Here is a 12,532-nt window from a genome sequence, read left to right as displayed (position 1 = left end):
GCTTCCAAGTGATTTCTTTCCTGCTAGCAAATTTTCCAAAGTCCAAGTTCCCTGTTCCTCAAGAGCATCAATCTTAGCAGTCATTGCTCTTCGCCACCCCTCATGTTCCATAGCATGTTTAAAATATTTAGGTGTCTTTTCTTCCTGCAATGCTACAATAAAATGTATGTGTTTTGACAAAAAACGTTCATAATTAACAAACTATGTGATAGGATAAGGAGAACCTTAGAATGATGCCGAGGATGGACTTTCGGAGATTCTATATTTTTTCGTATCGTATGCATCACAACAAATTCTTTCAATTTCGTACTTGGTAACTTTTCACGCTTTCCTCTCCCCAACTCCAGTTCTTCCTTCCTCATCCCCGTACTCCTTGCATGTTGCTCACTCACACCCTCAATATCACGCTGCTCACCTACGCATTGTTGTACACGTTGATCTACACAAGGCACTGCACAACCCCTGCCTCCGCGCGCTGTTGTTCCCTCATTATGCGCCTCTTGCAGCACCTCGACCCGTGCCTCTGACAGCGCCTCAAACGCCTCATCTTGCGCCCCTGGCAGCGCCCCAAACGCCTCGACCCGTGCTGATCTTGCAGCGCCTCGCTCGCCTCGGGCGTTGTACCTGGCACATCTCCTCCACTCTCTGCGCCAACAGTGCTCGTACCTGCAGCAGCTACATGGAGTACCCCTGCTCCTGCGTCACTGACCTCCAGACCCTCCAAACCCCTTTCATCCACATCTAAAATGCAATGATAAAAAACATTCTCACCCATACACCCATTTGTCGTCGCCTCATGATTAGTAGGAAATGGTAGCGGACACACTCGAGGCATTCACATACATGCATACTCGTTAACAAAACTTCATATCACGGGAAACAAAGAACTCACGTGTTTCTAAATCATAAAATTGCCACCCTTTTCCCAAATGGGTAACCAAGAAACACACATTTCCTACTCCGTGATTCAAACTTGTCCCCCTTACTCCGTTGATTATACGCATAACACAAATAACCAAACACACTAATAGGCACATACGATGGAACTTTACCAAAAAGCATCTCATAAGGTGTTTTATTATTAAGAATTGGTGTAGGTGTACGGTTAATGAAATAACATGCGGCAAGAACACATTCCCCCCAAAATTTCTTAGGCAAATTTCATTGAAACCGTAAGCCTCTCCTCACATTCAGAATATGTTGATGTTTTCTCTCCACTCTACCATTTTGTTGATGTGTCCCAATACATGACGATTCAAATAACATCCCATGCTTTAAAATATAGCCTTGCAAACAATTGAATTTCGTACCATTGTCTGTTTTTTTGCTAATTAAATAAATCCAAACGCCTTTAAAAGTATCATCAACAATTGTCAAACAATATTTCGCTCCACAAGACGAAGGTGTCTTGTTGGGACCCCGCAAATCAATATGAATCAATTCAATCATTCGACTAGCATGACTATCACTAATGGAAAAACTCTCTCTACATTGCTTTGCACGAGGACACACATCACAAATTGCATTATTCTTCCTAATAGTATTACTCACAGGAGGAAGTAACCGCAATATTTTCTCCGACGGATGTCCCATATGCTGATGCCACAAATCAACCACACAATCCATTGCTAAGACCCTTACTTGCGGAACCCCCCGAAAAAATATAGCCCTTCCTGTAGGTCACCCACACCAATCACCGTCCTCGTCGAGTGGTCCTGAATAACACATACTTTGTTAGTAAACTGAGCGAACAATTTGAATCATCACTTAATTGAGTTACATAAACTAAATTGCAGTTTAACATAGGCACAAATAAAACATTATCCAAGACTAATCCACCCTCTAATGTTACGGATCCGTATTGGTTTGAATTCGTCTTTTGGCCATCCGGTAACACAACCGGACAATTTCCTGATGTCGTGACATTTCACAAAATAGAAATGTACCTGGTCGCATGATTAGAGGTTCCGATGTCATCAATCCATCGTAATTCTATGTGACCTTGCAATTTGGCTTTAGGTTTAGATTGAATATCAAGAATTTGTTTCCCTTGTTCACTAGAAACTCCAACGAGTCCTTTTAGAGCTGATGTCCCATCTCGTAGCTTCTTCTCCTCACCTCCTGCCATATGAATATGGAAGATAAAAAATAAAAATAAAAAATAAAAAATAAAAAATAACTCTAACTCTCGGTTCTCTAGCAAACAATTAAAGTGTCTGCTTCTCTCACGTTACTCTAGCAAACAATTGAGGTGTCTGCTTCTCTAAAAGCTCCAGGGTTTGTGAAGAAGACTCACGTACGTATTTTGCTCACTCGTTGCGGGAAAAAAAATCTAGGGTTTTAACATAGACTCATGATACCATGACAAATAGCGAAGTTCTTGGTTGGGAGTGATTGTTGACTCAGTCTCGTGCCAATCCAGAATGGGTGATTTATATTTTGACGCCACCCAGAAGTTGACTTATACTTCATCCGGTCTTTTTTAGTTGACATAATTTGAGTTTTGACACTATTTATATAATCTACTTTGACTATCAATTGTGATTTACACTTAAGAAAAAAGAATATATATAGTCACGTGAGATCGTGTTATAACTGTCTCATTCTATAGATTGATCGATTTGTAATATTAACTTTCATAACTTTTACCTATTGATAATTAAAGATATAAGTGACTATAATATTGCATTAAAAAACATGATGAAAAATGTGCCAACTGAAAAGAACAGATGAAGTATAGTAGAGACACAAGTAGATCAGAATAATGTTTTTATTAAATTGGCAACAATTCATAGAAATTAGTCTTTATTCCAATGATGGCAAAGATTATAGTGTCCAGTCGTATGATTAAGCAAGCAGGGACCAGTTTCTTTGATCTGCCACCAACAGTTTTGTGTGCAACGGAATGAATCCCGATAATATACATAAATATCGAACCAAAACAACTTGTTATCAAACACAAAACCACAGAAAAATAATGTGAATATGGTTCGCCTGAACTTAAACTCAAAGAAACTCCCTGTTGCCTTGAGTTGTTGAACACCGAGATCATCGTTCTTTGATTTGCAATGAACTTGAAGGCTTTTCCCATTACTCAACGTATTGATCACTCGAACACGGTCCGCCTTGCTAAGGATTATTAGCAAAGTTAACAACATCATTAACACGAGTATGTGCTTAGTTTTTTGTGTGCTCATTTTGGGATGCATCATGCATGTATATATCTTCGGCTTACTGGTAGAGAATTCAATATATATAGTCATGTAGGGTTGTGTTAGTTGCGTATATATAAGGGTATTTTAGTTAAGTTCCAGAATACACGCTAATGGTCACAAACAAAGACAATAAAAATGTGTCTAATGACGTGACAAGTAAGGATAATGATGTGATAAGTAAGGAAATAAGATGAGTAATCACATTTAAAGTGACTACCATTTGAGAAAAATTAGTCAAACAAATACAAATATTCAGAAACAGATGAAATCAAAATGTAGCATATCTCTATATTTATGATGTTGTATCAGCCGGATATTGTCATTTAAAGTAGAGGATTATTGCCCAAAATTAATTGGCCCCATCCTTGATTCTCAACCGATCTAGATCTCTTTCCTCATCCCCTAAGTCATCTATGTCAAAACAAAACAAAAACTCATGGCACAACTAGTTGCACTCTCGTACATTTGACATGTTGTGATGACCATCCATTCCATTTCCATTTTCTTATTCGTATAAATTAAATAAATATTTATAGCATGAAAAAGTATGTACTGAGTTTTTTTTTTAAAAGGGAAACGTTATTTCATTCCTTAAGGATGCGTTTTCTTTAACTTATAGGACCTGATGTTATTTGAACGTATACTACCTTATTTGACTTGTACAGATCGAGTAATATTTAAGACTTTATTAGAGCTTATCAAACCTTATTAGACTTTATTACACCTGATTTAAAATTTATTAGGGGATTTCAAAACTTTTAGTAGTTAATTGCAAAACCATTATTAATAACTATAAATTAATCATAATATTACATACCTTATTTAACTTATATGATATCATTGGAACATATATGAGCTTATTAGACCTGAAACTTATATAAATTAGATGTTACTATCTCTGTTTTAAAATGATATTTACAGTTACTTGCAAAACTATTAAAATAAGAGTGGAAAAATGTGTAAACAGATGAGTGAATGTAATAAAATAGGAAAAATTATTTTAAATAATCCAATTTTTCGACGATTTTTCATTAATAATCCAACATTTAGATTGTTATCTAATAATCAAAATTTTACCCCCCATTAACTTTAGTTGAACCCAAATGACCGGAAACGGTTAACAAGGCCAACTAAAAAAAACACCAAAAAAAACCACTATGTCTCCCTGAAATACCAACTAGGCCACCCTCGAAAACCCCCACCCCCACCCCCTCCCTTAAAGTTATTTTTTCTAAATCAAAACCTCACCCACTCAGCCTTCGTCTCTACCACGAACCATCAAACCAGCACATTAATGGCGCTTCTCATGTCTCCTTCCTCCAATAATGGTCTTCTCATTCGGTCATTCTATCTAATTGAATTATATTGTTGGAATTAGTAAGTGAAAATTGTATAATATGATTCATTCACAATTTTGTATAATATGAAAAGATGAAACAAAATAGTGGAATCACATCAACCTATTCTTCACAAAATTTCAAATACCAACCCAACAAAAATCCTGAATCCCAGAAATTAGAATATTGGACCTACCAAATTCTAAAGTTTTCACTTAAAGTAATGACATTCAATGAGTTTGTTTTGGAGTAACAATCCGATTTAGTGAGTAGCGATTTTATTGGGCGATTAGATCAATTGAAGACGAGGATGACCAAGAAGTTGGCGATGTTGATGCATTGATCTATGACGCATATGATAATTATAGGAAGAATTGAAGGTGGACGAGGAAAGCAACAAATGAATTTTAAGGGCTACGATTTTAGTTAATTGAAGATCGATGACAATGATCATGATTCATGATGATGCTGCTTTGAGGATAATGGGTTGTATATGAGGGAGCAACAAGTGGGAAGAATAATGATGAATTCAACCATTTTTCCGACAAGTTAGAGAAAGAGGATGAGGAATGGGGTACAAACATTGGGAAATTAAAAGGGAAAAATAACTACGAAAAAGGGTTAGAAATAGTCTTATTTTCAAAAAAAATAGTTTATTTCCAACCTAAAACGACCAAGAAAAATAGAATCGTAAAAGTGAAAAGGGAGTGAGAGAAGAGACTCGATCTCTTAAAAACATACGCCTCATAGAAATGAGAAGTTATATATTCATATAGAATTTCATCATCAAAATTCAAAATAATAGGTGCATTATTATTAATAAATCCAAAAAATTAAATAAAAATATTTAATTATTTAATTTGGTTTACTATTTATTCCAATCATAGCAAAAGGTATAAGTAGTAGTAACGGGATTATACAAACAAGGACCAGTCTCTCTAACCTGCCACCAACAATCATTATAAGTTTATAACAAAATATTAAGTCACGATAAAACTTATAAATATCAAACCAATGCAATTTATTATCAAAAACAAAACCGCAGAAATATAAAGTGAAGGGCATTGCATTGAACTTAAACTCAAAGAATTCCCCAGGCTTAAGGATTTGTATCCCAAGATCATGATGCTTCGATTTGCAATGAAGCTGCAGTTCTTTCCCATTGCTTAATCCATCGATCACTCTTACACGTTTCGCCTCGGTAACAATGACGAGGGCGAGGCTATTAAGTAACGTAACAAGGATGGTGAACAATAGTACACGGTTGGTCACGAGTCGACCCATTTCATGTACTATTCTGTGTATTTTCTAGCTAGTCATAAGAAAATCAAATGTACAAGTGTGTGTATATATATATATGAATCGGAAATGATAAAGGTCGCAACATGCGACCTTTAAGCCGTGTCACAGTGGTGACATGGCACACCTATGTGTCATAAATGTATTTGGAAACTAAAATATTTAGATTATGTAACCTATTATACATGTTACAAAAAAGGTAGGAAAATCTTAATTTTCTAATTTACAAGTTGAATAATGTATACATTATTCAATTTTTATTTCAAAATAATAATTCTAATTTGTATAGGAAATTAGAAATAAATATTTTAAATTGTTTATATGATATAGTAAATTAAAATAAAAAATACATTTACTAATTTATACTTAAAAAATTAAAAGTACAGTAAATTAGAAAATAAAAGATTAGGAAAAGATATAAAAAAATTAAAAGATTAAGAAACATATTTCGTCTATTGGTTTATTAATTGGGTTTGTTAATTCTTTCACCTTCATTTTTCCTGCATACCCTGACACGCCTCTCCCGCAAAAGAAAAAAAAATTGTTCTTCAATGGGAATTAGAAATTTGTGGATGAATTGGCTTGAAATTTTGGATCTATAATGTTAGATATAATCGAATTGGCTTGAAATTGTCAAATTAGGAATCGATTTTTAAAATGTTACGGCAGCGTAATGAGTGAAAATCAATTTCCAATCCCTGCTGAAGGAATGGTTAACGGTGCAGGAGCAGTGAGGCTGCCACAGGGCTTGACACCTACCACTTTGACATTGTAACGCCCCGACTTCCAAACACCATTAATTAAGTTAATTATCTTTAATTAGCAGCGGAAACCCTAATTTAGTCGGAGCGTCACATGCCTATTTCCCTCGTGGGAAATACAAGGCGACATAACCTTTTTAAATTACTAAATAAACTTTAATAATAAATACTTTTAACATCTGATTAAACATTAATATTAAAATCTAACTCAAATCATGAAATCAATCTTAGACTTTAAATAATACATCCCTTTATTGCTAATGACATCGTTATCTTTACTAAACATCGATCGTGAATTTGGTGGTTGCATCCTCACTCTAAGGCATCCCATGATCTTCTTCGTACCTAAAACAAAAGCAATATCGTGAGCCGAGGCCCAGTAACATACTACCCTAACAGCGTAACCTCATTTCAATTCATTTTATTTACTTTGCAATCAGGGAGAATAGAACATAGTAAAACATTTTCATAAATGAAATAAAACATCATTTATAACTTGAAACTTTGATAGTTCCCATTATCTTTCTTAAAACCTTCTTTTTACTTGGTAACTGACAAGTTAGCCTTGCGGGACGTCTCCCACCTTGCGATAGTCCTCAAGGAGCACTCTCCCTTGTTGGACATACGCCCGTACCTAAATAGTTTCTCTTTTAGCTTGTGGTAACCCTCAAGGAGCACTCTCCCTTGTTGGGTGTCCCGCGGTACGGCGGTACGTGCACGACCTAAAAATAGTAACCCCACTAACTGCCAGAACCTGTTACACTTTTATTTATCATGTTTCGTATCTTATTAATAACTCATAAACATCATCTTATAAGATCATTCATAAACATATTTAAATATCATCATTCATAAAACACACTTCATAAATACATTTCATATCCCACAATCCAATAAAAACACATCATTATAAACATATTTCATAATCACATAAACACATTTTATAAGGGGATTGTGGGTGTTAGCAATAGATGTTACCTCCCGTAGTTTATACTTCCTGTTCGATGGATCGTTCTTCCTGAACTCCGAGTCCAATTTCTTTCAAAATATTAAATAATTGAATTAGTTACTAATATGGTAGTAATTTAACTTAGAAATTTCGAATTATTATAAATAACGAATTTTCAAAAGAAAAGTTAGAAATATATAAATTCATAGTTTTAATGAAAATATAATTAAACACCAATTTTAGTGATAAATATAATTTCATAAATCGGTTTTCAGGAATATATTACTTGAATTTCATAAATTAATGAAAACATTATTTAAATCAGATTTCATAAAATCAATATTATTTTAAGTAACCATTTTATTTCATAAAACACTAAGATTTAGTAAATGGACCAAGGTGTCAAAACTTACATTGGGAAAATTGGGCTAAGTGATTTGGGCTTGGCTTGAGAAATAAATAAAACAAAGTTCCTAAATGGAACTTGTTTTCTTTTTCTGGGAAGGGAAACACGGGAGCAGGGGAGGGGAGGGCTCGAAGGAGGAGCAGGGGAGGAAGAAGGGAGACAGGGGTGGCGGCTGGGCGGCGCACTGCGGAACCACGGCTGAGAGGCGACAGCGGTGGTGGTGGTTTCGCGGCGGCGGAGCTGCAAGGAAAAGGAAAGGGGTGTTCGAACAAAACAGAGAAAAAGCACGGGAGGGGTGTTTCTTGGTCGAACCCGGGGCGGCGCAGCGGCCTATCGCCGGGGATTGAGGTGGTTATAAAAGGTGGTGCGGTGGCCTGGGGGGGTGCAGCAGCGACGAAGAAAGAGGGAGACAGAGGTGTGCGAAACAGGGAGGAAACAGGGGAAGTGGTGGTGGTGACTTGGGGCGGTTCTGGGCGGTCGACGCGGTGGCTGGTGGTTCGTGGGTTGGTGATTGGTGACGGACGAAGTGGTGGTTGAAGGTGGTGGGTAATGGTTCGAACAGGAAGGAAGCAAAGGAACAAAATTTCAGATTTTGGTTAATTTGATTTTTGCATTGAAATAATTCTGAAATTGATTCAATTTGTAATTAGGTGGATTTCTAGAAGAATAAAAGTTCTTGGGCTCCAAGGAAATGAATGTAGACTGAAATAAGGGAAGAGAGGAAGGAAAGAATGGCTTCCTTCTTCCATGTACGTGGAAGGCAAGGGAGGGAGAAGCAAATTGAAAATTTTGTCCTTTAGGGGCATTTTAGTAATTTCAAGTAGTTAGGCCAAATTTCTGAATTTTAATTGCTATTTTAGGAAATTACTAAATATATAAATGTTTAATTAAAACAAAGTCTCGTAAAATATATCGTTAACGAAAAATAAATAAATTTTCGTTTATAAATTTATCATTTAAAATAAATCGTAAAAACGTTTAAAATAACGAAATTTTTAAATTATTTCTAATAATTGAAACGAAATTACGTTAATAAAATATTATTAATTTTTAATAAACGAGTTTAAAAGTTTCGGGGTATTACAGACATTCACGCAACCGCAACCGTTAGACGGATTTCCGATGGTGCCATTAATGCTAACAACCCCATCATCCACATTAATTCACCGGCACTATTTCATGTAATTGGGAATCGATTGTCATCGCATCTTTGTTTCCATGTGATTCTGCTTGTTAATTATTATGTTAATCATTCTTTTAGTTAAATATTAATATGAATATTCAATAGATGTTGCATAAACTATAACCGTATTAGCTTAAAGAAATTTTGTCCAGCTAAAAATCATACTTTCAGTTGCTGAGTCTATAATGTAAAAACAAATTAAGGATTAAAAAAACGAGTCACAGTTAATCGTTAAAATTAAAATAATATTTTAAACTAATGTATAATTATTAATTTATATTACATAAAATATATTATTATATTATAAATTAGTGTATTTTTTAAATTAAATTGATGAATTTTTTTAATTGCACAAAAATATACGTAGTAGTAGATAATAATTTTTATTTTTTTAATTTGTAAATTATAAGGTAAAAGGAAATATATATTTACTATAAATATAATAAATATTTGTTTCCTTCTTTGTATCGAATGCCTTATTTATATATTTTCATAGTAAAAATATTGAATTGATAGTAAAAAAAAATTGATGACGTGTATCCTACATGACACCTATTTGTACCAATGAAATGTAGACACGTAAGATTGCGACAACATTATGTTGTCGCAACTTGCGACCTATATCATCGTCCTGCTATATGAATATTGAATAGTAAGCATGCGTTTCCTCATAAGTATTTACTTCGATCATATCCTAAAAATATACCAAGTGATAAATCTAAGTTAATGTAATTAATGACATAAATCGACATATATATACTAACTTTTGATTTTGTTCCTTAACTATTGATTTTGTTATTTATGTTTCGGGTTTCAACTTTCAACTTTTTTGTTTTTTTTTTTTTGTTTTTTGGTGTGTCAGTTTTAGGCTCATTTTATAACAACTGGTGTACGTAACTACGTAAGGGGGTAAATTGGATGGATTGGATTGGATTGGACTTGGCCAACTCCAAATCCAATTCAAAAAAATTTGGAGTTGGATAATTGAGTCCGATCCAAACTTTCTTCGAGTCCGATCAAGTCCGGTCCATAAAAAAATAAAATTGAGTCCGAAATCAGTCCAATCCGATCCGGATTTTTTTAGAAAACAAACTTTAATGTAATTTTTTAAAGCTAAACTCAAATGGTTTGAACATAAATGCAAAAAATACTGTTACCGGATAACTTTTTTGACACATAAAATAAAAAAATTTGAGTATTAACTATTGGGGATAAAATGCTTAAAAACCTATAACTACAAGTACCTCTTCCATAAAAGGAAACTAATAGCTATTAACCAATAGATATAAATGCAAATAACAATATGTCTTAGGTCCTGTTCTGTTCGATTTATTTTGACTTATTTCAGACAAAATAAGTTCAAATAAGTTCAGATAATATAAATTCAGAAAAAATAAGTTTTTTTCCAAACATTTTCAAACACAAATAAGTTTATTTCAGAAAAAATAAGTTTTTTTTTTCAGATAAAAAAGTTCAGATAAGTTCAAATAGTTAAGTTCAGATAAGTCCAGATAATATAAGTTCAGTCAAAATAAGTCCAATAGAACGGAGCCTTACACATTTAAATACTTAGCCAAAAGAAGGTTCAAGTTTTTAAAAAAATCAAATATATTAAATCTCAATAATCAACCATCGCAGCCGACGAGAGAAAGAAAAAGAGAAAGAGTTTGATAGAATATTTTTGGGTTATGGATTTTATATGGAGTGTAATATTTGGTTGTTTTTGTTGCACATAGTAAACAAAGTCCCTAAAATCACATATTTCACAATAGTTTTTAAATTACATATGTTATCTATAAATAAAATCTTAAAACTTTGGACTTAATATATTGGATTTTTGGACTCCAAAAGATTGAGTCCAAGTCCAGTCCAAAAATTATTGGACTTAGTGATTTGAGTCCGAGTCCGATCCAAATTTTTTCAAGTCCGATCTAGTTCAAAATTTTTTGACTGGACTGGATTGGACTTTGGACTTTTCACAATCCACTTACACCCTAATTAGGGGTGCAAACAAGCCGAGCCGAACCGAGTACTACCCTGTTCAGGTTCATTTAATTTAGGCGAGCTCGACTCCGAGCCTGAGCTTTCAACCGAGCTCAAATATCTGTTCAAACTCAGTTCGTTTAAGAGATTTTGTGTTCGTGAAGGTTCATTAACGTCTCGTTTATTAACCGAGCCGAGTTCATAAACACGTTTTTTTTTCTTAAACGAGCTTCGCACTTTAAAGTTTAACCATTTGAAAACACAATTTTGAATGTGCATTAATTTAGCCATTTAAATTCAAAACATTTATATTCTATGAATCTATGATATATTTTTATGGATGTTAAAATTAAAGTCAAAATACGATTTTTATTTATGATCATACAATTATGTATGAAAATTTTGATTATGAACACAAATAGACGAGATTGTTCATGAACATAAATAAACGAGTTGTTCGTGAACATAAATGAACGAGCATACACATGTTCATGTTCAAGCTCGTTTATTAAACGAGATTCAAAAGTTGTTCAAGCTCGGTTCATTTATTAAATAAACGAACATGAACAAGCTTTAACCGAGCCCAAACCCGAGCAGTTTATTAAGAGTCTCGGCTCATTTGCATCCCTATAAAATAACAACTCGTCTCCTATTAGATCGTCTGGCGTCTTTTAAGTCTCACACTAGCTCAATAATTGTCTACTAGTTGGGTACTATGTGGGTGACATGATAACTGTTATACAGTTCTTTATAATAATTTGTAATTTTATAATGGCTAAAAGCATGTTTGGTCGGTTCTTTTTGAAATAACAAGATCTCACATAGATGTATAAATAACAATTTGGGGTCATGAGTAAGACAATATGTATATATATTGTGAATGGTTCATAAAATCAATACAGTACAACTACGAAAAACGGATTGGAGGAAGTAGTATTATTATGCAATGGTACCTCTAGTCTCTAGACATCATAAAATGAACTAATTCGATAAGATTTTATAAGAAGCTTTTAATTATATACTCCATCTGTCCATTAAAGATTTAATTTTTTCATTGAAAATGGTTATGGATCGGATCGACCAATCAATTATCAATCTTTATCTATGTACGAACATATAACTAACCATTATTTATGCACTTTTTTTTATTCCTTTACAAGTAATTAATCATTGAGTAATTATGTAAGTAGATGCTAGCTAACTAGCTAGGGCATATCAACAATCAAGGAGCTTAAGGTTCAAATCCAACATAGGCGATGTCTGTTCCTCAATGCAATTAGTATTAGCATCAGTTCCATGAGGTTTCGATGATGGCTTAGTACTACATGCATCGTTCTTCTTCGATCCAGATGAATTCGCGGTGGGAGACACAGAGACTTGCGTCTGCTGTGTAATTTGC

At 34.0% G+C, this 12,532-nt stretch overlaps 1 long non-coding RNA gene across 1 annotated transcript; it reads right to left on the bottom strand.

Annotated features, from left to right (window-relative positions):
• Window positions 1–6,317: 6,317 nt before the first annotated feature.
• LOC130466155 (uncharacterized) lies at window positions 6,318–8,580 on the bottom strand. Its single transcript, XR_008926173.1, has 3 exons — window positions 7,975–8,580; window positions 7,591–7,650; window positions 6,318–6,957 (listed from the first exon to the last, which is right to left on the bottom strand). It is a non-coding gene; the product is annotated as an uncharacterized lncRNA (long non-coding RNA).
• Window positions 8,581–12,532: the final 3,952 nt, after the last annotated feature.

The sequence above is a fragment of the Spinacia oleracea genome, chromosome 1, assembly GCF_020520425.1.
Source record: "Spinacia oleracea cultivar Varoflay chromosome 1, BTI_SOV_V1, whole genome shotgun sequence".
Classification (NCBI taxonomy): Eukaryota; Viridiplantae; Streptophyta; class Magnoliopsida; order Caryophyllales; family Amaranthaceae; genus Spinacia; species Spinacia oleracea.
This window is presented reverse-complemented; position numbering and strand designations above follow the sequence as displayed.